The 26,299-nt window shown below is 49.1% G+C and overlaps 1 long non-coding RNA gene across 1 annotated transcript in view; it reads left to right on the top strand.

The window, feature by feature from the left end:
* LOC105470585 (uncharacterized) overlaps positions 1-23,075 on the top strand; it is a 61,274-nt gene extending 38,199 nt beyond the window's left edge. The window contains exons 2-3 of the long non-coding RNA XR_980609.3: positions 17,438-17,617; positions 18,967-23,075. This is a non-coding gene — a long non-coding RNA (uncharacterized lncRNA). The remainder of the gene's footprint in view (positions 1-17,437; positions 17,618-18,966) is intronic.
* Positions 23,076-26,299: the final 3,224 nt, after the last annotated feature.

Below are 26,299 nucleotides of genomic sequence, written 5' to 3'. Positions count from 1 at the left end.
CCTGAGCTTGGGGTATAGCGGCTGGCCCACCAGCCAGGCACCCTGACCCCTGGAGGTTACATTCTAACGGGGGAAGACAGACAGTAAGCACCAAATAAGTAAACAAGATAATGACACACTGTGCTAAATACTTGGGGGCGACAGGCTGATGTGCTGGAAGCCGGTTTTAGACAGGGTGGTCAGGACAGGATTCCTAAGGACGTGACATTTGAACTCAGATGAATGACAAGAAGGAGCCAGGTGAAGTAAAAGCTAGGGAGGGAAAGCTGGTGCCAAGACCCCGAGGTTAATGGGAGGTGACACATTGTGAGAGACAGAAAGGCCAGTGCTGATAGAGGCTGTGGAGAAAGATGGGGAGTGGTAAAGAAAGTCACTGGTAAGGTGGGCAGGGGTCCAACCACTTCCTGTGGCCACAGGAAGGAGTTTCAGTTTTGTTTTAAGTGCAGTGAAAAGCAAGGGGGAAGGTTTAGGTAGGTGAGTGATTTTGTGTTTCATTTTGAAATCCTTGCTCTGGCTGCTGAGTGGAAAGAGAGTGTCGGGGTGAGCGCAGAGGCTGGAGGAACTGTGAAGGGCTGGCACAGTCATGGAGGGACCAGATCAGGGGTGGGGCAGCCGGGAGTTGGAGGGAAGAGGAGGGTTGGGGATCTGGTGTGGAGATGGAGCCGGCAGGGCCTACTGCTGGATTGAATGTGGCTGTGGGAGAAAGAGGAGAAGGAAGGACCACTCCAAATGGGGCTTGAGTAGCTGGGAAATGTGGCTTTACTCCTGGGCTGCAGGAAGGTTGGGGAGAAACAGGTTTGGGGACAGGGAAAGAGTTCTGTTGTGGCCATGTTGTGTGAAAGATGCATCTTAGCCATCATGGAGGCAGTTGCATGTATGTCTGGACTTGGAGGGGGAAATCTGAAGTGGGGGAGAATGGAGACCAGGGCAAAGAGAAGCAGAACCAGAGTCAAGTGACAGCAGGATGGAGGGGAGAGTGCACAGCTCTGTGTGAACTCCTGGATCCAACCATGCCTGAAGCTTAACCCACCTTGGACTCCAGTTATGTGAGTCAACCAGCCCCCACATCCTTTGTTTTATTCGAGTCCATTTTAGTCGGGCTTCTGTCATCTGTGGTGGAAAGAGTCTTGGCTCAATGCAGGAGGCATTTTCAGTGTTTCAGGCGGATATAAATGCCTTTCCTTTGCCTTGGGCTGGAATTGCATCACCCCAGGGTGGCAAGACAAGAGGCGGTAGCCAGCTATAGAAAGAGTGGACCTTTGGCATTGGGCAGACTCAGGAGCTGGTCCTGGCTTTGCCTCTGGCTGCCCGTGTGACCTTGGAGAAGGAGACCTGCTTCTCTGTCCCTCCATGTCCTGGCACGGAGGGGTTGTGGAAGGACAGCGTGGAGGGTGCGGGGGCAGCGGCTGGTGCGTGGCAGGTGCTTAATAAGTATGAGCTTTTGGCGTCTCTCCCCTCCACACTGATTAAAAGCTCGAGTTGGCAGTTATTTATGTCTTTGATTAATTAAACAATTGGAAAACAAATTATTACTTAACGAAGGCAGTTTGGGCGACACAGTCTGAAAACATGAGGGCTGGTGGGGAAAAGATCAAAAGTGGCACTCAGCAGTGAGGCTGGAAACCACCGGGGTAGAGAATCTTCAAGGTCCTTCTCATCTGGAAGATTCGCCTTTTCTGGATGTGCAGAATGTGGCTCCCTACAGATAAATGTTGACTTATGGTTTGAGTGGCTCATTATAGGTCACGGCGCCTTCAAATGGCAGCCAGGTAATCACTCTGGTGCTACCTACATGGAGTTTATCCAAGGCAAGAGGCGGAGAGGGAGAAACCGGACCTGAGTCATGGCCATGTGGCCGGCCGCTGCCGTCATTCGGGTGAAATCCACCTCTGTCGCTGTTCCCCATGGCCCCCCAACCCCCATGGCCAGCCCTCCATGGTGGCTGAATTAAGTATCAACCGCTGGGCAGTAACCCTCGTAGACCCGTGGAAGTGCCCTCTGGAAGTGCCCTGGGCTCAGTGAGGGTGGGGAAAGGAGGAGCGGGGAGGGAAGAGGGGAGAGGGGGTGGGGGCAACCTTTGTGCTTGAATTTCAAAACCGCTCAAGTTTTTCACCTCATTATCGTTTGCTTCAGGGAAAATTCCCTGGAGTCCAAGGGTTGTGTGATGAGGCCCCCCGCCCCCACTCCGTAACTTCCTGGCCATCTGCGTGACTCGCAACCCTGAGGCTTCCAAGGAAGAGCATTTTCGCCACCCCTCAAGACTGCTTCACAGCCGGCATCGCTTGAGCACATTGCCTCATTTTTTTTGAAGGGATCACGCTGGTTTATGGCTTTTTCACCTCCAAACCTGTCCTCACTGGGTGCAGGAGAAATTCCGATTTGCCAGGAACCTGTCCAGTCATCTGGAACCTTCCCCAGGGCTGGGAAGGTCAACTCCCGCCACAGGTCATATTGATTTTATTGGATGGCTTTTTCCAAAGCAGTGGAACAGCAGCAGGCGGGGAGGGTTCCAGCTCTGCGCGGGAGCACACGGCCCACGCTGCCTGAAACGGCTCTCCCGTTCCTCGCCAGTACAGGGAGCGGGTATAGGGGCTGGCCCACCTACAGTCCCCTCCTAGATCAGGCCTTTGCTTGCATTATCAGAGTGGGATTGTCAACCTGGTTTCCTTAAATTGCTGCATGAGCTCGGTCCATGTGTGGTCACAAAGCAAGATACCCCATCCGCCCCACGGAATATATTAAGCGTCTGTGCAGTGATTGCTGTTGACCGCTTCCTGGGAGCTGGCGAGGAGGCCCCTGCTAGCCCCTGATAGGGAAGAGACAGTCGTGGGGGACAGAGCAGATGTGCCTTGGGAAGAGTCAAAAGGGAAGAGGGAGGGGTGGGCTGGGTTGAAAGCCTGCTGGACCTGGGCTCTACCCTTTACCACCTTCCAAGGGAGGCATGATCCCACTGTACAGAGTAAGGCCCTGAGGCCAGGAAGGGTAAGGTGATCTGAGAGCTAGCACCAGAAGCCAGGCCTAGCTCCAGAATCCTTGCCTGTAACAGAGAGAATGGCTGTTCTCTCACTTTGGTACACATCAAAATCAGAGGGCTTGTCAAAATGCTGTTTCCCAGGCCCCCACACCAACTCCTAGGGGACAGACGTCTCTGGATAGCAAGTCACAGATGTGTACTGGCAGGGGCCAAATGAGGACCCATGGCTACACTGCTGACCAAAGGTCTTCTCCAGTAACAGGCAAACGACTCTGGACCCATGAACACCAGGGGAGTGATCCAGGGAGAGAGAAGATGTTTCGGGCTCTCCGGTTGCGAATTCTAATCCCCATCGTTTATCTGATCCTTTCTCACTCCAAATGGTTTGGAAATGCCAGCACACACTCAACTTCCTCAGAGGCACATCTGTGTTTCGTGGTGCAACAAGGAAAGCCTGGGTGCAGGCACAGAGGTCTGTAGTCACGTGGGAGTTTGGAGGCTGCAAGTTGCTTGATGCTGGTGGATTATCAAGTATGAGATGTGATGTGGAGGGGTAGATAAGACAGATCGTGAAGGTTAAATATTGTATCTGTCCCCTCCGCCTTTTTTTCCCCCCCTCGAGTGGTGACAGGAAGTCTCCTAAGGGTTTTAACTGGGGGATGACATGGCCAATCCTAGGTGTTTGAAGGCTGCAGTACAGAAAGGCAAAGCTGGACCAGGGCAGTTAGGAGCCTTGTGTGGTCCAAGCAAAATATACAGAGGCATTTGAGTTCAGGTTAACCTGAATGAGGAGTCCTTATAGATCCGCGAGAGCATTCACTAGAGAAACCAGAAGAGCCACACCTTAGCAGTGGGCCTAAATTATTCCTACAGTAAGGGCTACATTAGACCCACCCTAACCAAGATTATAAACAAGTCTCCAAAGGGTCAAACTGAACCACAAGTTTGATTTGCCTGAAAAAGTTTTTGCCCCCAAAAGTCTTTATTTTATAATTATCTGCCTACCAAAGCAAAGCCCAACACTCTTTGAAGGAAGACAACAACATTTTAGACACTCAACATTGAAGTGTCTAAATGTTCTTAGAGCAGAAAGAAAATGATGCCAGATAGAAATTTAGATCTACAAAAGAAAGAATGACAATAACAAATATGCATGTATTTTAATTTGTTAATTAAATATGCTATTTTTAATTTTTAATTTTTAAATTAATTTAAAATAGATTTGGCAATTTAAAACAGAAACAATAGCAATGTGTAGTGGGATGTGTAATGTAATTATCATAATGTTCAACATCCAAACAAAAATTACTAAATATGTTAAGTTGAACAATGTGAGACAATCAGTCAAGAGACACAGTCTCAGAAATGACAAGGATGATAGAATTAGCAAACAAGGACATTAAAACAACTATTAAATGCATATTCAATTATTTTTAAAACATGAACATAGTGAAGAGAGGAATTTAGGAGATAAAAAGCACCAAATGGAATTTCTAGAGATGAAAACTACAGTATCAGAAATGAAAAGTATAATGGGATTAACAGCAGATTTGGAAATAGGGTGAAAGGAGAAGTGAATGTTAAGACATAGCAATAGAAACGATCCAAAATGAAACAGAAAAAACAAGACTAAAAAAATGAATAGACTTCCAGTGACCTGTGGGACAATATCAAGCATGTGTAGTTTGAGTCTCAAGGTGAGAAGTCGGGGGAGAGGGCAGGAAAAGAAATGAGAAGAAATAATGATTGAATATTTTCCAAATGTGTTGAATGCTATAAATTCTAAGATCCAAGAGGCTCAACTAGGCACAAACAAGATTCACACACACACACACCATACTGCACAGCTACGTACATCATAGTTGAATTACTGAAAACCAGTGATGAAGAGAAAAATTTTTATATAGCCAGGGGGAAAATGCAAGCCAGGAGACAGTGGAATGACACTGTCAAAGTTCTGAAAGAAAAAAAAAATACTTGTCAACTTAGAATTCTATACCTATCAAAGATATTTTTCAGGTGAGAGTCAAATAATGACTTTTTTGACAAAAAAAAAAAAGGTGATAGAATCCATCAGAAGAAACCTGACACCACAAGAGGCATTAAAGGAAGTTCTTAGGGCAGAAAGAAAATGATGCCAGATAGAAATTTAGATCTACAAAAGAAATGAAAGAATAACAAATATGTATGTAAATATGCTTTTTCATTTTTAAATTAATTTAAAACAGATTTGGCTGTTTAAAACATAAACAATAGCAATGTGTAGTGGGATGTATAACAAGTGAAAGATATGACCACAGAGGCAGGAAGAATGAGAGGGCAAAATGGAAATCTATTATTTCCTATGTTGTATGAAAGTGGTATAATATTATTTGAAGGAAGACTATGTAATTAAAGATGCAATTTTGTAAAAGTAAAATTAAACAAGAGGTCTAATTTATGAGTTGACAGTGGAAATGAAATGGAATCATTAAAATGCTTTATACCATTAGCAAGATGGCAGCTATAAATTCAACCATATCAGTAACATTAAATACAAATACTGAGAACACTCCAATTATAAAAGACAGGCATGATCAAACTGGATATAAAAACAAGACCCAACTATATGCTATCTTCAAGAAACCCGCAGTAACTATGAAGATATAAAGTTCAATGATGGAAGAAGATATGCTATGCAAACACTAATCAAAAATAGGCTTGGAGCGGCCGTATTCATCAAGGAGGATTAAAAACAAGAAATATTATCAGAGTTAAAAAAAAAGGGTCAGTTCATAAGGAGACATAACATTCCTAAGTGTATGCATATAAATGACAGAGATTCAAAATACTTGAAACAAAAACAACTGAACTGGAAGGAGAAATAGGCAAATCTAACATTATAGTTGGAAATTTCAACATCCCTGGATTGATAAAAGTAGAAAGAAAATCAGTAAAGATATAAAAGACCTGATCAATGTTATCAACCAACTTGGCTTAGTGAACATTTTAAGTATCATTTCACCCAACAGCATCAGAACACTCTTCCTTTTAAAGCATGTGCTGTTGGTAGCAAGTCCCCCCAAAATCTGGCCATAAACTGGCCCCAAAACTGGCCATAAACAAAATCTCTGCAGCACTGTGATATGTCCATAATGGCCCTTGGCCCTAATGCCCAAGCTGGAAGGTTGTGGGTTTACGGGAATGAGGGCAAGGAACACAGGCCGGCCCAGGGTGGAAGACCACCTAAAGACGTTCTTAAGCCACAAACAATTAGCATGAGCGATCTGTGTCTTAAGGGCGTGTTCCAGCTACAGTTAATTCGGCCCATCCCTTCGTTTCCCGTGAGACATACTTTTAGTTAATTTAATATCTATAGAAACAATGCTAATTTCTGGTTTGCTGTTAATAAATATGTGGGTAAATCTCTGTTCGGGGCTCTCAGCTCTGAAGGCTGTGAGACCCCTGATTCCCGACTTCACACCTCTGTATTTCTGTGTGTGTGTCTTTAATTCCTCTAGCGCCGCTGGGTTAGGGTCTCCCCAACAGAGGTGGTCTTGGCAATATGTGGACTAGTCACCCAGATAAATCGTAGCATAAAAATGGAAATAAAAACCCTGACATTATCAAGTGCTGGTGAGTACGCAGAGCCACTGGACCTCACCTACATTGTGGATGGGAAGGCTGAATGATGCAGCCACTTTGGAAAGTAGTTTGGCAGTTTTTTGTTTTTTTTTCTTTTTGAGACAGGGTCTCACTTTGTCACTCAGACCCAGTTTGCATCACTGCCAGGAGTGCAGTGGCACAAACAGCTCATTGCAGCCTTGACCTCCAGGGCTCATGGAATCCTTCCTCCTTAGCCCCCCAAGCACCTGGGACTACAAGCGTGGCTAATTGTGTGTGTGTGTATTTTTTGTACAGACAGGGTTTTGCCACGTTGCCCAGACTGGTCCTGAACTCCTGGCCTCAAGCAATCCTCCTTCCTTGGCCTCCCAAAGTGCTGGGATTACAGGTGTGAGCCACAGCGCCCGGCCTGGCAGTTTCTTATAAAGTTAAATATACATCTACCATAACACCTAGCATCCCACTTGTATGTACTTATCCGAAGGAAATGAAAACATATGTGTCCAAAAACATATACGTGGATGTTTACAGTGGCTTTATTTATAATCGCAAAAAACTGGAAATAACCCAAATATCCATCAGCTGATGGATGGGTAAAGAAACTGTGCCACAGCCATATGATGGAATCCTACTGGAACTACTCAATGTCAGAGAGGATTGAAGGGCTGATACACACAACTCAGATGAATATAAAAGGTATTATGATGAGTGAATGAAGCTGGGCTTACAAGGCTACAAAGTGTATGACTCCATTTATAAGATATTTACATTCCAGAAAAGATAAACATATAGGGGGTGGAGGAAGGGGACTGATTAAAAAGGGGCATGAAGGAACTTTTTGGAAAAAATAAAGAAAAAAAAAGAACTGCTGGCATGGTTAAGGAAATCAAACATAAGACACAGAGTGGGGGAACATATTTGAACACGCATATCTGTAATGGACTTTTATCTCTAATACATAAATAACTTTTACTATTCAATAATAAAAAGACAAATAACCCATATTTAAAATGGGCAAAGGATTTGAAAAGACATTCTATCAAAAAAGACATATGGATAGCTAATTAGTAATAAACGATTCATGTAAAGTTGTTAAACATCATTATCATCAGGGAAATGAATATTAAAAGCACAGTGAGATACCACCATGCTCGCCAGAATGGCTAAAATTAAAAAGATAGACAACAGTAAGTGTTGGTGAGGATGTAGAAGGACTGGAATTTTCTTTTCTTTTCTTTTCCTTTTTTTTTTTTTGAGACGGAGTCTTGCTCTGTTGCCCAGGCTGGAGTGCAGTGGTGCAATCTTAGCTCACTGCAATGTTTGCCTCCCGGGTTCAAGCGATTCTCCCACCTCAGCCTCCCGAATAGCTGGGATTACAGGCATGCACCACCACGTCTGGCTAATTTTTGTATTTTTAGTAGAGACAGGGTTTCACCATGTTGACCAAGCTGGTCTCAAACTCCTGAACTCGGGTGATCCACCTGCCTCAGCATCCCAATAAGTGCTGGAATTACAGGTGTGAGCCAGCACGCCCGGCCAAGGGCTGGAATTTTCCTACATTGCTGGTTGGAAAAGAAGTCAGCAGTTTCTTAACAAGCTAAATATATTCTTGTCATTTGACTCAGCCATCCTGCATGGTGCATGCACCACCATGGAAGGCAGTCAGAGAACTGCTGGTCATAAACTCTATTGTCCTTGCAGGTAGGCTGTGGCCACACTGGTCCCTTGCGGGTCTATGGCTGTGTTGGTCTTTCATGGTCTCAGGTTGCTATGTCTTTTTATGTGCTTGTGTCTGGTTTAGATAGTTTTTCTAGCTTGTCTGACAGCAGGCTGTCAGAATAACTTTTTGTCAATGTTTCTATCTGTAGCTGCTGACTTTCTTTTTCTTTTTGAGATGGAGTCTCGCTCTGTCACCCAGGCTGGAGTGCAGTGTCGTGATCTTGGCTCACTGCACACTCACCTCCCCGGTTCAAGTGATTCTCGTGCCTCAGCCTCCTGAGTAGCTGGGATTACAGGCACACGCCACCATGCCTGGCTAATTATTGTCTTTTTGTAGAGACAGGGTTGGCCAGGCTTGTCTTGAACTCCTGACCTCAGGTGAACCACCTGCATCAGCCTCCCAAAGTGCTGGGATTATAGCTATAGCTTCTTTCTTTCCTTCTTTATTTTTTGAGACAGAGTCTTGCTCTGTCACCCAGGCTGGAATGCAGTGGCACAATCTTGGCTCACTGCAAGCTCCGCCTCCTGGGTTCATGCCATTCTCCTGCCTCAGCCTCCCGAGTAGCTGGGACCACAGGCGCCCGCCACCACGCCCGGCTAATTTTTTGTATTTTTAGTAGAGACAGGAATTCACCATGTTAGCCAGGATAGTCTCAATCTCCTGACCTCGTGATCCACCCGCCTTGGCCTCCCAAAGTGCTGGGATTACAGGCGTGAGCCACCACACCTGGCCTGTAGCTGCCTTTCTTTAATGGTGCCTTTGATCTGCTATGTTTTTCATACCAGCAAGGACACTGACTATCATTCTTACTGTTGTCTTACCTTCGTTTCTTTATGCCTTTTGCAAGCATTACCTCATTTTGTCTGCTGGGGAGGGACTGTCACTCTCATTTACCACTGGTCGTCAGCTCTGGCACAGCGCTGGGATTCAAGTAGGTTTGACTCCAGTGTGTTCTTTGATCATGGAGCTAACAGTATGAAGGGAATTCAGAAGCTGGCACCATGTTGCCCACAGACAGACACGAGCAGGGAGAGGGCAGGGGGAGAAAGCTGCGGGGCAGGTAGGCTTCCCAGAGGAGGTGGAACAAAATCCCAACCTGGAGGTTCTGGGCAGTAGAGAAAAGCCACAAGCCCAGTGAGAAGTGCTCGAGGGGACCAGCCCAGTGGTGACCTGGGAGATGAGGGGAGAGCACTAGCTGGAAGATGAATGCAGTGCTAGATTATGCAGGGCCTTGAATGCCAGGGCAAGCATTGGGTTTGATCATGTGAGTGGGCACTGGAAGGCACCATGCCCAGGTGCCCTGGCTAGGGGACTCATGCCAATGATCTTGGGAAGCAAGCAGCTCATGCAATGAAGGCCATGCTGACTAGTGGCCATTCGCTGTGAAGTCTCAGCTACCTTCCCTTGCAGGAGGGGCCGGGAAGGGCTCCAGGCTCAGGCAGTGGACAAAGGATGGATTTTCCAGCTTTCCTGCTGCTGTCCAGGGGCATTCTCCCTTCCCCGGGAGATAAGGGGTCCTCTGAAGCCCAGTGCTCTTTTCTGCCCCTCTGCTCACCTTTGAGAGGTCTCAGCCTTCCTCACTGGGAATAAGTGGCCACAATTAGTAGTAAGTTTAGACAGGTGACCCAAGCTACAGGCAGATGCGCTTCACTGTCTCCCAGGTGCACCCCCTTAGCGGCAGGTTCGTGAGGCAATGTGAAATCACACACACCCAGTGAGTCTTTGCCCCATGGCCCCATGGGTGCATCGGGAAGGCATAAAGCAGGCGGCAGAACCCAAGTGTGCCTGAGCACACCGTTGTCATCCATCCCTGAAGATGTCCTCTTTGTCCACTGCCTTTCCCTGCCAAGCAGGACCAACTACAGAACTCTCAGGGCTTAGTGCAAAATAAAAATGCAAGGTTGCTCCTTCAAAAAATATTAAACCAAGTGTGGGCCTCTGCTGAGCATGGGGCCCTGTGAGGCTGCACAGCCGTGTGCCCGTGAAGCCGCCCCTGTTCCTGTGCCTGGCCTCATTCCATCCTGCAGGGGGGCTGGCTGGACCTCAGAGGGCACTGCCTCTAGTTGTGGGGTTCCCATCTGCCTGTGGCTATTTGCATTCTGGCAGCACTGAGCACCTCATGCACCTGGGCATGGAGCCTTTTAGTGCCCGGCTCATTTGGTCAAACCTGGCTGGGTCCTGGCTCGCCTTGCTCTTGACAGGTGAGGATGTGTATTCTCCATTCTCCATCAACTTCTCTTCCTATTCATCTATTCCTCACCCCTGAATTTACAGTCTGAACACATTGTCTTTCCTGTAACCATGCCCTCCTCCAAAACAATAGATTTCCTCCTGATCAATACCAGCCCACGCCCCTGTCGAGGCTGTCAGTGGGTTTCAGGGCATCCTTTCATATCCCTAAGAGCTGATTAACATTTCTTCTTCAACGTGGAGCTCAACCTCCGGGCTGGTCGTGGCTGTGCGACTTCTCAGGAGGCCAGGCAATTAGCTAAGACACTGTGTCTTCTACGGCTTTGACAGCATCCGCTTCCTTCCTGCCCCTCCAGGAGACTCCACCTCCACCTGTCAGCCTGGGGACACCACGGGCCCTGTGAACAGAGGCCCAGCCATCACCCAGAGAAGTGTGAGTCAACCGTATTTCCTCAGTGGCTTGTTCATTCATTCGCTTCCTCTCATTCTCTCCAGTGTTAATTGTGGACTGGCCAATGCGTGGGTGCTGAGGTGCGGGGATGAAAGGCAGGAGAGGGCAGGGAAAGAAGCGTCAGAAACCCCACACCCTCCAGTTCAAATCCCAGCTCTGCCATTTCCTAGATTTGTAACTTAGGCAAGTTTCTGATCTTCTCCTGTCCTCAGTTTCCCAGCACCTGCCTCACAGGTTGTAGAGGGAATGAAGGGGGCGGGGAAGAGGGGCAGCTGCCCTTGAAGGGCTTGGTGCCTGTGACCTGTCATGGTCCATCATGACTCACAGCCCCAGCCTAGACTTGAGCCTTAGGGCCGTCGGGAAGGCGAGTGTCGAGTGGGGCAGCAGGTGGCACCCACAGCAGGGAAGGCCGGGAGCCTGGAGACCAGGAGGCATCATGCCTCGCTCTGCCCTGTTCCCCTTGGACTGGGGCCTCCTTCCTCTCAGGCTCCAGGCTCAGACTCGCCTGAGCCTCCTGCCTCCTGCAGTCACCCTGCATCTCCCAGAGATCTCCCCCACCCGTCTCTAAAGAAGGGCCTCTTCTTAGATGCCCTTCAGTTCCCCTGCACCTTTCTGCACCGGCCCATACATTTACATTTAAAATATCTACGTAATGATTTGGTTAATGTCCTCCCTCATGTCACTGGAAGCCCCATGAGGGCAGGGACTGTGTATACACCATCGCATCCTGAGTGTTCAGAATGAGGCCAGGTATCAAGGCCAGGCTTGAGAAATCGTTTTTGCCTAAATAAATGAGTTTCTGGCTGAGAGAAACAGAGAGAGAGAGAGAGAGAGAGAGAGAGACGGAGAGAGACAAAAACAGAGAACTCTAAGGGGGCCTCATGCCTGGGGTATAGACAGAGGGGTTGGCAGTGGGTCCAGATATCTGGGCTGAGAACCATCTGGTCCTGTGGGCAGGGATAAGGATTCAGGTCTTTCTCCCAAGGGTCCTGGGATGCCTCTGAAGGGCATCTCAGGGCTGCGGGGCCGCGTCCGATTTGCATTTTAGGGAGATCAACTGGCAGCTGTGTGGAGAGTGGATTTATAGCCTGGTTTCTTTGTTCAAATCCCCAGAGTCATTTTCTTCTTTTTTATAGGATTCTGCTTGTTAGGGACAGAGCCAGGAACTGATTATTTCTTCCTAACTCACTTTGTGACCTTGGGCGAGTCCCATTTCTCAGCAGAAAGCAGGCGACAGCCCCTGGCTGTTTCTCCCAGCTGCACAGCTGTGGTCTCCCAAGACATCCGTTCCTCCCCCAGAGAGCCCTCACCTGCCACCCTCCTGGCCACCGGCCCTGGATGGGGGTCATCTCTGCACCGAGCTTGCCGCACTCGTGGAGTCTCCCTGCTGGCGCTGCTGCAGGAGGGGGTCGAGCTGGGGGTGTGCGGACACTTCCCTTTGCCAATGACTCCCACATGGTTGATGAGAAATCCATCGGGGCCTGCCTCGTTTTGTTCCCCCGGACTGCAGCTGTTGCTCCTTACTTAACTCCAGAGTTCCCTCCCCATGCACTCCCACCCTCTCCCACTCTACCCTCCTTGCAGGGGCTTAGACAGGATGGTGGCTGTCCAGAGCCAGAGCCAGCCTGCCTCCTCCACACATGGGCGCCCACCCACCCCTCCGTAGACCGGGGCCATCGGGGGGCCCATTTGGTGATGTTTTAAGTGAGGCCAACAGAAAAACCCCACTCCACTTTCCAGCACTGCCAAAAACAGCTCTCCTGCTAGATTTATAAAGTTTGCCTAACTTTCCTTCTGCCACCCAGGAGGGGCCTTCCCTGTATTTGAAAACACCTCCCCCAACCTGTTTTTTTTTTATTTAATTTTGTTTCTCTGAAAAACAGATGAAGATTTTGGCTAGAAATCCAGAGGTCTGGGGGGCAGGCGTGTAAATTCAATGGTGGTTTATTGCCCTAAGGAAAACATACTTCAGTTATGACGTATTCCCCTTTGAAATCTCACTTGACATTCTATAAAGAAAGAGGAACGTTTTTAAGAAGTTGTCGGAGCCACCTAATACCTTCCCTACAAAGCAGAGCCTTTTTGAAAGATTAATATTGAGCTGCAGACAGTCAGTCACCATAATTGTACTGATCCCGGCGTGTTCCTCTGCCCACGCCGTCGGGCCACTGGGAATCGCAGGAGAGCTCCATCCGGAGTGCCCGGGGGCTGGGGCCCCCAGCTTAGTTTCACAAAAGGCTGCCAGCCCTGGCCCCGGATACCCAGTCCCAGACCCAGACCTACACGGGCCAGCACATTTCTGCTGATGATCTTTCTTAACTCTCTTTCCTAAGCCAAGGAAGGGGCAACGCTGCGTTTGATTTTTGTGGGCATTTATTAATGGCATTAAGGACGATTTGCAGGAACCCTCTACTGCCCACACCAGTTCCCTCCTGTCATTGTGTAAGAGGCTTTTCCCGGGCAGCTCTACCCACCTGATTGTGTCCCTTTAACTGGAGAAAAAGGGGAGTTTCGGGGGGTTGGGGACCCTCTGATTCGGAACAGTCTTCCTGCGGATGCTCCCTGTAGTGCGTGTGCTGGTTAACTGAAACGTCTGCACGTGGGTCCTGGCCCGCTGAGTGTGGATGAAACGCCCTCCCTCCTCCAAGGTCACGCATGTAGTAGCCTCGCAGACATGGCTGGTATGGCTGTGGGTTTCAAGGCTGCCAAAGCTTAGAAGTGTCACCTCGGACAACTCCTGCGGGTGCCTTGGTGGCCTTAGGGCACTTGCCTCGTAACTGGAAGTGTGGGGCAAGTCGGAGTTGTCATTTGGCTCCCTTTTCCTTTTTGCCTGCATGGTGGGTCATGCTCAATAGGCCCTGAACTCTGACTTGGGTACCCCCGGGACCTCAGCTTGCAGATCAGAGGCTGGCTATGGAGAAATGTGAGGTCCACCCTCCCCTCATCTAAGGGAGAAAAACAAAGGTCCAAGCAAAATAACTTTTTTAAAAGCATCATTCCATAGAGCATTAATTTTTTAGGATTTCTTCTGGGAGAGGAGATCAGATCAGAACCACAAATGATATGAAAACATCAATGTCTTCATCTGGAGAGCAGCTGGTGGTGCAAAGATCCGACCACCACGAGGTCAACCCTCTCCCGCCTGGCGTGGGCTCACTGACCTGCCATGCAGTGGGTGTTGATTAACTTCATCCAGGGTTTCCCCTTGGTGTCTGAAGCAACTTCTGACCCAGATAAAGCCTGCTTTCACTGCGTGACCTTTACAGAAAGGCAGTGCTGTGTCCCCTCTGGGATCCCCGAAATAATAAATCACCACAGGCTCAGTGAGGGACGAGGCCACGTGAGGAGGCAGACAAAGGACAGAAAGGGACAATAAATCTCACTTCTAGGGAGCAGTCATTTTTTTTTCTTTGCAGTATTTTTTTGTGAAATGTAATTATGATCCAATAACACAAATATCAACATCTGGAATTCTGCAAGTGACATCCCTGCCTGTTCTGTTTGGAAATGGAGTGCTCTGCAGGCATCCTTTCTTTCCCGTTCATGGACAGGGAGCAAAGCGTTCGGGGGAGGGCCAGAGGGGAGAGAATCCTGCTGTCTGTGCAGATCGTGGATGGAACCCTCATTTGAGAAGCCCCAAGGGTAGGGGTCATCAGTCAGACCCCAGCCTCATTCAATGAACAAAGAAACATTAAACTCAAAAAGACGAAAGTGGAATGTCTACAAAATACCTCCGAACAGCCTTCTCGATTTTAGGTGAAACGACTGGGTCATTTTCTTCCAGTGCTGTCAGAAAGCGAAGGTCCTCTCCTGGGAGAAAGGAAGACTGCTTCAAAGTCCTCCAAGATGTGATGAATCCCTGTGGTTATTAATTTTTAACTTTTGGTAGCTTTTATTACCCAAGCTTGTACATACCTCAAAGGCTATAAGACAAGAAAGATGGCTCAAAAGAGTTTTGCTACCACTTAAAAAACAAAACAAAAAAACCCCTACAGTTTTAGGATTCATGGCTGTGCCTCTGCTGTCATGCACCCGGAGTCTGGAGTGAAGAAAAGTACCAGGTGTCCTAAGAATGCTACGGCGGCTGCCTTCAAACCAAAGACCTGCACAATTTTAATGATCAGATGTTTATCTAGCCAGAATTCATTTTGATGTGTACTTTACAAGCCACTGGTCAAGACAGAAAAGTAGTTGAAGCCCAAAAACAATCACTAAGGTCAGAAATCCAACAGTTTGTAAATCTGCAGAATTTTATGCCTTGGGGATAACAAATCTTTATTTTTCTTTAGATAATGTAAATTGGACAGAAGTCATAAAGAGGGAAGTCACAAAAACTGTTCTGGCCACACCCCTGCAATGCAGAAAATCACAGCCACCCACAGACCCTAAGAAGGAACGCTGGTGATCGGGTCTGCAAACCCAGGTAGCAGGGCCGGGACTGCTCGATGGGGTCAAACATTTTGTTCTTACTGACTTCATAACCTTTTCCCACTTGACATCTTTATTGAGCACTCGTGAGGAGGCCCCAGCTGCCTCGGCTCCGAGCACATTCATCCCTGGGCGCTTGCATTTTTGCAGGGGCAGTTACATTTTCCGTTTTCTAGCCGGGAATGGAATGTTGATACGGTGTGATTATTTTATTTATTTTATATGTTTTCCTTGGAATGTCTATGTGTGACCGCTCCCTGGCTTGGCGGCCTCTTGATTTACGGTAGTTATAAACATTCCAAAGTAGACATGTCAGTTAAGTGATACCATAACATTATACAGTTACAGTTCTGTTATAAATGTGCCCAGAATTCAAAAAAATCCGTTTTCAGCTCCCCTCGTCTACCCCATTCCTTCCTGCTACCTACGCATGATGGCTTTGGAAGCCACTAGCTCAATGGAAAGATGACAGAAGACCTAAGGTTTAGTCATAGCCTTACCACCTCCTAGCCCTACCTCCTGGAAAAAACCTTTTTTTTTTTTTTTTTTTTGAGATGAAGTCTTGCTCTGTCACTCAGGCTGGAGTGCAGTGGCACAATCTTGGCTCACTGCAACCTCTGCCTCCTGGGTTCAAGTGATTCTCCTGTCTCAGCCTCCCGAGTAGCTGGGATTACAGGCGCCCACCACTACACCTGGCTAATTTTTGCATTTTTAGTAAAGACGGGGTTTCACCATGTTGGCCAGGCTGGTCTCGAACTCCTGACGTCAGACGATCCGCCAGCCTCGGCTTCCCAAAGTGCTGGAATTTATAGTCGTGAGCCACCATGCTCAGCCAGAAAAAAACATTTCTAGGAAGCAAGTTGGCATCCAGAAGTAACATGCCCCTTTACAGAACACATTTGAACCTTCTTCCTAGTGAAAATCACGTTTATTCACGTCATCCATGTATTCCCAAGAGAAAGTGGTTCCAAGATGGTGGCCACAGAGTAATTCTGGGAAGTGACCTGTCTCTCAATCCCCTGGCCTGCTGCCTTTACCGCCCACCAACAAAGAAAGAGTGATTTGTGCTTCCAAAAGACGCTGAGAGAGGGAAGGAAGAAAATGTCTCCATGGATATAGCAATTTGGAGAGCTTAACATTCAATCAGAAAACCCACTTCAGCCTCCTCCCCAGGAGAAATGTCAGGGAGGAATTCCCTACTGCCTTCCCACAGAAAACACTCGGACATGGGCTGCTTTCACTGCCCACTTGTAACCCTTGGATGCGAACAAACCCGACAACTGATATCTTAAGCAAAATGTACACCTAAAGAATTTTCATTCTCTGTGATACAGCAGGGGTTGGCCTGGGCTTGTTTTTGTAAATAAAATTTTATTGGAATGCAGCCACGCTTATTTGGGGATGTCTTGCTCATGGCTGCTTCTGTGGGACAAGGGTTTGATACTTACCATGGAGACTGGACGGCCTACAAAGCCAAAAATGTTTACTGTTTGGTCTTTCGCAGGAAGAGCGTGCTGGCTCCTGTCCTGGATCAACTCAGAAAGCAAAACACATCGGATTCTGTCTGGGCTGGGCACAGCAACCTGGCCCATCCTTGTGGGGCCTACAGTGACCACTTCCACTGGCTGCACAAAACTGGAGAGAGGCTGGGGTGCTCCAAGTATAAGTTTCCTCACCAGCAAACCGGAAAGGGAAAGACCAGCCTGGAGGCTGGTTACAGGGATAAAATAAATATGTCCTTAAATATGTGTATAAAGCCCCAGAACAAACAGCAGTCGCCGCATGGGTCAGGGAGGCACTGCCGGGAGCCTTGTGTGACCGCGTTCCACGTTATCTTCCAACCAGTTTGGGAGACAGGTACTGCTATGATCTCTGTATTACACAGAAGCAAATGGAGGCTCAGAGTGGCCACTCGCTTCACTCTGAACATCAGGTGCTTGAGCTCTGTGCGGATAGATGGGATCCCAGATTTTCCATTTAACTTTTGATGATGCGTCGTGGGAGTGGTGTTCCACCTTTGGAGGGTTTTAAGGACTCTTTATTAACCAGGAATGGTTCTTGTGCCTTTAAGGAGGAGTGACTGAGAGGTGCCTGCAAGGCCAGTGGAGGCCACTCTGGAGGCCTGCCTCTTCCAGCCCACAGGCCCTGCTTCCCAGATCTGGTGTGGGTCATTCATTCCAGTTCGCCTCTGAAACTATTTTCATGACAGTAAGCTGCTACTTCAAGAAACAGCGGAGATGTTGCCTCTCAGGTAAGATGCCTGGGGAGTGAAGGCTCTGGTGGGGATCCAAGCAGGAAGCCTGAGTTCGTGTCCATTCTTCACCGAGCATGGCCAAGTCCATTTGAGTCCATCTCCAGAAGATATGTCAAAATCGCCCACTTATCTCCATCTTCAACTCCTCCCAGGTCACCACCTTCTCTTCCTTGGATGACTTCACTAGCTTCCTAACTGGTTTCCTTAAAACCTATTCGTTTATCTATCCCTTCTACCATTCCTCCCACCACATATGCATGTCACCACCCACCATCCTGCCACTTATCTTTCCTTCCCTCCCTCATTCCCTTCCTCCATCTCCCCATCCATCCATCCATCCATCCATCCACTAATATGTATTTAGGGGTTACAATGTCCCAAGCACTGTGTAGGTCCTAGTGTAGGTAGAAAAGGGAACAGATTTCCTGCCCTCAAACAATTTGAAAAATAACTTTCAAAGTAAGAAGCCCCATGTGGGGGGAAGAGCAGGCTGTCTTGAAAGAGGATGATATCAGGAGACATATATGGAGAGGGCTTGGGGGAGGTGATGTGCCTCACCAGGAGGTGATATACTGATAGAGAGACTATGTAACTTACTGATCAAACTGGGACATTTTGGGGAGTGAAAGGAGGAGCTATTAAACATTTTGTCAGGGCACCAGGTGCATGCCAGAACTGGCCAGGTAAACTGAGCGGCGTGGCTACCTTCTACAAACCAAGGTTCACAGCATGAGCTGAGAAAGCGGCAAGGAGGAGAGAAGTGCCCCTTCCTTTCCTTGGGGAGAGGCTGCAAACCTGCATTTAAAAGAACTAGGAGAAGGCTGGGTGCGGTGGCTCACGCCTGTAATCCCAGCACTTTGGGAGGCTGAGGCGGGTGGATCACGAGGTCAGGAATTCGAGACCAGCCTGGCCAATATGGTGAAACCCCGTCTCCACTAAAAAATACAAAAATTAGCTGGAGGTGGTGGCGCGTGCCTATAGTCCCAGCTACTCAGGAGGCTGGGGCAGGAGAATCGCTGGAACTCGGGAGGCGCCACTGTACTCCAGTCTGGGTGACAGAGTGAGACTCCATCTCAAAAAAAAAAAAAAAAAAAAAAAGAGCTAGGAGAGAAAGTAAAGAGGAAGAAGAAAGAGCTGTGGAGTGCTGGGGCAAGAGTGAGTTTTGGGGATGGAGGTTAAGCAAATAAGAGTCTTAGGGAAATGCGGGATGGCAGAGTTGGGGAGAGGAAATAGGTGTAAGAAATGTTTTTCTGTGTTGTGAACTGGGGCTCCCTTGGATGCTGCTTTTACTGTTGTCTATCAAAAGATGCAAGTGAAAGACTGGCATTCCCTTTGCTTTCTCTAAGGCGTGTTTGCTGTTTGGGATGTGCATCTTGGAATAAGTCTCCTTCTGGAGCTTGGAATACCAGATTCTGCCATCACAACGTTTGCCATGCACAGATCGCCCTGGCCTGGATGGGACCTTAGCTGTTACTGTCCGTGCTCCCTCGCTTGACTGAGAGCTTCCTGAGGGCACGGCCTCTGTCTGCTTGTCTCCAGTCCCAGCACCTAGCACAGGTTAGCATTTAGTATGTGCTCAATAGCTGTGCAAGGTAGGGACGAGTGCACAGACTCCAGCGTGGTTAATGTCCTTCACAAGGCGCCTTGGAGGAGCCGTCCCCAAGCTCATGCTTCATTTCACATCCTGCTCCTGCAGAAATGGAGCAGCTGCTCTGCTTGGGTTATTTAGTGTCGGAATTTCATCTCCCCCCATGCCAGGCTGCCCTCGTCTCTACCTCCATCAACTCCCCAAGGCCATCCAAGGAGTGTCATGAAAGCAGATATCTGCAGATGGCTCGTGGGACCCGTGGATGGGTATTGAGCTTCACATCTCACTGCCTTACAGTCTGGCCTCTTCGTCAGCATCAGTGGGACAGGCAGGGTCTCCAAGAAGAGCCCAAGCTCCCAGAGGCCCTCAGGCAGTTCTGGGCTGGTTCCCTCAGGGGTCGAGGGAATCATGGCCAGTGTGGGTCACAGTTGCAGGCTGGGGAGTCTCAACCGCTACTCTTCCTCCAGCTAGCTCTGTGATTCGGAGTGAGCCATGTGGACTCCAGCCTCAGTCCTTCTGTAAAATGGAGACAGCCCAGCAGCGAACCCTATGCAGTAGGCACTGAACACGCCAAGGTTTGTCACTACCATGACTTGGTTAAAAGCTGCTCAGCCTCTGGGAGGACACAGCACAGGCTGGGGAACAAGGCTCTGTGGACACCTGACACCCAGGGGGCTGCAGGGGAGGGGCGGTGCTCTTTCATCTATTTCCCACCTCAAAGGTGTAGGAAATCGTTCATCCGGGCCAGGTGTCCGGGCCTCATTGCCTCTGTGATAACTCAGCTTGTCAGCTAGCAAAGGCCGCACAACGCAGGCCACGACGTTGACTGCGCCTGCCACGGGCTTTCTGTGGCCATGCTGAAACACTGATGCCAGCTGTGATTCCCTCCTGGAGACCTGGTAATGAGGGCTGGCACCATGTCCCCGACATGATTGAAAATGGGCTTTGTTGATGCACTCTAGGAGCAGATGAAACGTGCATTTGAAGTGGTCCAGCGAATTTAGGGAAAGGAAGGATGCAATTTCTTGGATGGGAGACATTTCTAGGGACTCCGCCCTGAGTCTGATGAGGTGGCAGAGGGATTGTTGGTGAAGAGTCAGGTTTACAGGTGACCAGCTCCTTGGTTGAGGACACAGTCTTAGGAGAAACCCAGACAGCACGGTTGCAGCAGTCCATCCCTTCCTTCCGCCCCATGTGCTGAGCACCGCCCACGCGCCCAACCTTATGTGTACCCGATCCCGGGGCTGGTGGGCCTGGATCAGAGGCCAGGGAGGAGTGGCGTCATTTGAGGAGATTTGATTAAAGGTGTGCAGATGTGGGCAGGGCTTAGAAAAAGCAGCGAAGGGATGGTGCAGTCCAGGAGGACTCATCATGGCGGGCGCGGTTCCCACTCCAGGGACATAAGGCAGGGGTGGAGCCATGGCCAGAGCCCTGGGAGGGTGACTCCATGGCAGGAGCGCTTGGAGGGGCTGCAGCCTTTAGCAAGGCAATCCAGAGCCAGAGCCACCTGGCCAGAAGACAGCCAGGAGAGTAAATCCCCCCAGGTCTCCAACAGGTGCCTCTTCTGGCCAGAGGGCCCAGGAGCCTGCCAATGGTCCATACGGAGTGGCCTCCTGGGGCCCAGCAAAAGTAGAGAAGCGTGGACGTGGATGTGAGAGGCCATGGGTCATACCCAGCACAGGTCAGCTCCAGTGGAGTTTCCAGCATCTGGTGTAGGGGTTGTAAACTCAGGGACCTAAAGGGGCCAGGCAAGTAGTTAATATAAATGAGGGGCGCCAGACAGGTGTATGAGATAAGGGAAGGGTGGGGAGTGTGGCAAACTAGATTTCTCATGCCAGGAGAGAAAGTGGTCCAGAATGGCCAGATCTTCCCATTTTTTAGGCATAAGCTGGAAATTGGGGGTTTTTATGAGCTCTCTCTGGATTTTAAATTTTAGCAGTAAAGTCAAACTTCTGAAATGAAAACAATTTGCAAGCAAGACAAATGAAGTTTGTCTGTGCGGGGGACATCACTCTTGGGCTGCTGGTTTGGCGCCTCCGGTCAGTGGGAGCGATGTGATGAACGGGTGTAAGGGACCGAGCTGGACTGGCTCTCCAGGGCTCGGAGGCAAGGGGTGGTGGACAAGGGCACTGCCGGGGTTGTGGGCTGAGCTAAACCTGCCACTTGTGCCCTGCACCCTTCTGAGTGTTTTCACGCCCTCGTCTGTTGTCTTCAACCCCACTCCATCCTGCCTCCCCCACGCTCTATCACCGCACTCCATCTGTTCTTCAGAGCATTTACCCAAATGTATGATTGTGCATTTCTTTACTCATTTATTTGCTTTCTTCCCTTCCCAAAGACGAGGCATATGTCTGTTTCCTCCCTTGTCCCCAGAGCCAGACAAATAGAAAATGACAGATAACTGTTTGTGCAGTCACTGCTGCTAAGTCCCCTCAGGAGGGAGGCATAGTTATTCTTATTCCTAGTAGTAGTAGAAGCCGTCATCGTTGTAGTCATCATCCGTGTTTTAAAATTGAGGAAACAGAAGTACAGAGTGAATAAGGAACTTAGTTCAGATTGCACGGCCAGGAAGCACTGGATTAGGGGTTGAAACCCAGGGCTGGCAGGTTCTCAAGACCCCTACCTTCAGCTCAAACACTGGCTCCTCCCTAGGAATCCCTCAATTTGAGTGTAGACATCACCTCCTCCAAGAAGCCCTCCCTGACTTACCTGTCAGCTGGGTCAGTGACCGCCCCTGGGATCCTCTACACAGGATCTACCTCTCTATATTTCACTTTCCTGCTTCTCCGTCTTGTGCTCTGGGTTGTCAAGTTCACCTTGTAAGCAGAGAGGTGGTTTTGTTCATGCTTTCTCTCCCCACCCCTTACAGCCCAGTGCCTGGCATGCATTAATAATAATAATAACAATAACAATGATATAATAATAATGGAGGAGACGACTGTCATGCTGAGTGCTTCCCATGTGCCAGGCGCCATACTCAGTGCTTCCTGTCTATGCTTTTATTTCCTCTTCTCCACATCCCCATTTACAGATTCAGAGCCTGGGACTCAGACAGTAGCTTGCCGGAGGATATGTGGCTGATCGGAGGCGGAATTAGGATTGAAATCCAGCATTATCTGTGCCTGAAGCCACCATACTGGTTGTAACCACTCCCCTGACAGATCCCACTGCAGGGACTTAACCACCAGGGTGTTAAGGACCACCTTATCAAGGACCAGGGTGTCAGTACTCCTGCCTTTGCAGCCGTGCTATCTCTGCTGCAACCCTTAACCCCGCTGCTGCCATGCAGTCAGCCAGAGACTGTCCAAAAGCCAATGGGCATGGTTGTGTTTCAATAAAACTTTATTTATAAACACAGGTGATAGGTAGAATTTCGGCTACGGACCTCAGTTTATGACTTTGGCGTATGCCATGGATGTCAATGTTATAAGATGTCCTGGTTTCAGACACGTGATGTAAAAAGCTGTGCATCTAAGAATCAAGGAGATGTGATATTTGTTGAGTGAATGAATGAATGAATGAATGGATTACTGAGTCAGGTGTGTGCCCCTGAGTGTTTGGCAGGGAAGATGGGCACCTGGCAGTGAGTACCATGAATGTTGCATGAATGTCCTCCAAGTGACCCTTACTCTTACCCTGGGGACACCACTGTCCCACAGCACACAAGTGGAAACTGAGGCCCCAACAGATCAAGAGTTTGTCTCTGGCCAACTGGCAACAGCAATTCAGTGAGGTGCCAGCTTGCTTAGCAGGGCTTTAGAAGCAGGTGGGCAGCATTCCTCGTCGGCTGAGGAAGCCAACCTTCAAAGTCATAGTGCATAAAGAATAACTTTTCACTTCAATTCCATCCAGATTAATTCAGCGAGAGTTTATTGAACACCTTTCATCATGGCTGGACGGGTGAGTGGTGCCCATAAAACAGGGCTCCTGCCCTCAGGGAGCTTAAGCACATCTAATCTTATAAACCACCCAGATGTAAAACCAGCGTGAGAATTCAGAGGCGCCAAGCCCCCTTCCCGTCCCCACGGAGCCTTCTGACGGCTGCATTGTGGATATTTTCCAGGCAGGAATTAATCACGGCTTTGTTGGTGCTCCAAGCCAGACCCTACATAATACCTTCTATAAAGAGCCTTATTACACCGGAAGGTTGTATATTATATTCTTCACTGCACACCAACTACGTGCGTAGGCTGCTCCCTATGTCCCTGGGCCAATAAATTAGATTTAGATTACAAGGGGAGGAAAGGCGGCCCTGCACGTGAATACCTAACAGTCACTGTGGACTGAGATGTCTTGATTTAGATAGCTAAATGGCCTGGCGAAGGGGCCAAGAGGGCGCAGGTTGGCACATAAAAAGCTCACAGCCTCCACAAGCTGACCATCACCTTGAGCAAACAGGCCCGCCGGCAGGGGCTGGGGCTGCAGGCTAATTGGCAGCTCGGATCCAACGTCACGCTTATTTCCTGAACCCAACTCACTTCCAGCTCCAGGTTATTGATCCCTGTTGAGGAGGGTGGTCTGGCTTTGATGCAGAGGCCCCTCGTCTGGCTCCAGGGTTTTCCACCTTGGGGCATTAATATTTTTCAAGTGCTGCTCTGGAACCAGAGGCCAGGAAAGCCAATGCGAAGCAGAGGCAACCCCAGGGCCCTGGTGGGGTGTGCGGAGAACCATGGCTGTGAACAGGCAGGTAAACCGTCTTGCTAGGAGCAGGGAGGGAGGAGCCTCCTATGGCAGCAGGAGGGGACACAGTTGCTGGGAGGCTGATGGTGGGGCTCCCCAAACTTGCCTGGGGGAGGAACCCCTAAGCTGGCGTTTCTGATTCTTTGGACACCCACTCGAATGCTTCTCTGGGATACCTCTGTGGACCCACAACTGCTGGGCTGCAGTAAGTACACGTTTCAAGTTTTCCTGGATTTTGTTACACTGCTCCATGAAGGCTGGTAGGATGTATGACCCTAGAAACAAGCAGTGAGATGTCTTTCCCGCTCTTCTTTGTCCATACCAGGTATTATCGACATGGACAGCTCCTTGCCGATCTCATGGGTGCAGAGTGCCACTGCCTTGTAATTTTAATGTGTTTTTTGTTTTGTTTTGTTGTTTTGTTTTTGAGATGGAGTCTCACTCTGTCACCCAGGCTGGAGTGCAGTGGTGCCATCTCAGCTCACTGCAACCTCCACCTCCCAGGTTCAAGTAATCCTCCAGGGAGTGTGATCTGATATGGTTTGGCTGTGTCCCCACCCAAATCTCATCTTGAATTGTAATTCCCATAATTCCTACATGTTGTGGGCAGGACCCCGTAGGAGATATTTGAATCATGGGGGCGGTTTCCCCCATACTGCTCTTGTGGTAGTGAATAAGCCTCACAAGAGCTGATGGTTTGATAAGGGGTTTCCCCTTTTGCTTGGCTCTCATTCTCTTGCCTGCTGCCATGTCAGACGTGCCTTTCACCTTCCACCATGATTGTGAGGCCTCCCCAGCCACATGGAACTGAGTCCATTAAACGTCTTTTTTCTTTATCAGTTACCCAGTCTCAGGTATGTCTTTATCAGCAGCACGAAAATGGACTAATAAAGATCCAAATTGTGTGTGCTGTGAGCAGGTGAGAATGGTAAAATTGGGTTGCTTTCCAGAAGAAGGGGGACTGGGTGCTGGGCAGTATGCCCTTTAAGGACTGATCCAGGATCTGGAAGATGATACCAACAGTGAGGGGGAAAGGCTGGGGCCAGCAGGGCCGGGGGGTGGTGTCCATTTGCTGGAAATGACCGAGGGGCAGTGTAGAAATGTTTGGGAAGGGGCAGCCAGCCAACCACAGAGCCAGACGCCCTGTGCCTCTCCCCCCAGCCAGCGAGGCTGCCTGCTTCTCACTGTGAAAGTGTGGTGAGTTTCCGCGAGTCACTCAGGCAGAGTTATGTGGCCCATTGTGATGATTTCCCTTTTTGCCTCAGCTGCCAGGATGCAGGGAGCCAAACTAGCATATCTAATCTGTTACCGTTTCCCTAAGCGCAGGGATTTGGGAGGTTTTCTCCCCTTCTTTCTGCGTGGTGTTCTTGATTCTTCTCTTTCTATTTAACAGCCTTTCCATTTTATGTGTCTTTTATCGTAAACCACCTCAAATCCTTTTTTGAAGCAGGCAGGGTATAAATTGTAAATAGATTTAATTTTTAAAATTCCATAGGGCAGTTTCTCTATAGGGCTCCCAGCAATCGCTTCTGCTGACATTTCCCTCATTACCCCAGTGGAGTGGGATGGGGGCAGTGGGAACAGCTGGGAAGGGGCTTAACCCTTGGAGTGCTGTGTCTGAGGGCTTGGCCCCATGTGCTGGGACCAGAAGCCTAGCACAGGTGGATGACCACGCAGCCCTCAGAGGGGTTCAGCTGCTGAAGAAAGTGGGGTGACGCCCCCCACCCTCCTGGGAATTCATTCCTTCCCACGGTTGCCCCATGTCATGGTTCAACATGTGCCCGCTCGTGCTGGCCTTTCCTTGTCCTTCTCTTTTACAAACCACGCAGGTCTCACACCTCCACAGTGCCACAGATGCAGTCCACACGCCAGGTCATAAAACCCTGCAGAAATGATGCCAGAGCTGTGGCCCAGTGCATCGGTGAGCTCTGGGGGCGGGGGGGGGGGGCTGCTCGCCTTTCACAGGTCCCCAGCGGTGTATAAAATAGCTCACTCCTAGTCACTGAGCTACGAATGTTGGCCTTGCACTCGCCAACTCGGCGTCTCAAAGTGTGGCAGTGGCAGAGGCACCCGTGTGGAGGAGCCATGACTGGGCCATCCTGGTGCCAGGCAGCGGAAGCAGGTTAGGGTGCAGGAGCCGAGGGAAGTCTGCCCTGCTGGCAATGCAGTAGGCTGCCCTGGGCTGTGTGACCTCAGGCAAGATACCCAACCTCTCTGAGCTTCAGCTTCCTCATCTCTACAGTGGGTATACAGTAACACCTACTTAAGAGGGTTGTTGATTATCTGAGTTATTAAAGCATACCGAAAATGCTCAGAATGGTACCTGGCATATTGTAAGAACTTCATCTTTGCTATGGTTCTGTACTTTTGGGGAACACACGCACATACACACACCAATATAGATCATTTTT

This window comes from Macaca nemestrina, chromosome 15, assembly GCF_043159975.1.
Source record: "Macaca nemestrina isolate mMacNem1 chromosome 15, mMacNem.hap1, whole genome shotgun sequence".
Taxonomy (NCBI): Eukaryota; Metazoa; Chordata; class Mammalia; order Primates; family Cercopithecidae; genus Macaca; species Macaca nemestrina.
The sequence above is the reverse complement of the archived record's forward strand: the minus strand, read 5'-3'. Positions and strand labels throughout refer to the sequence as shown.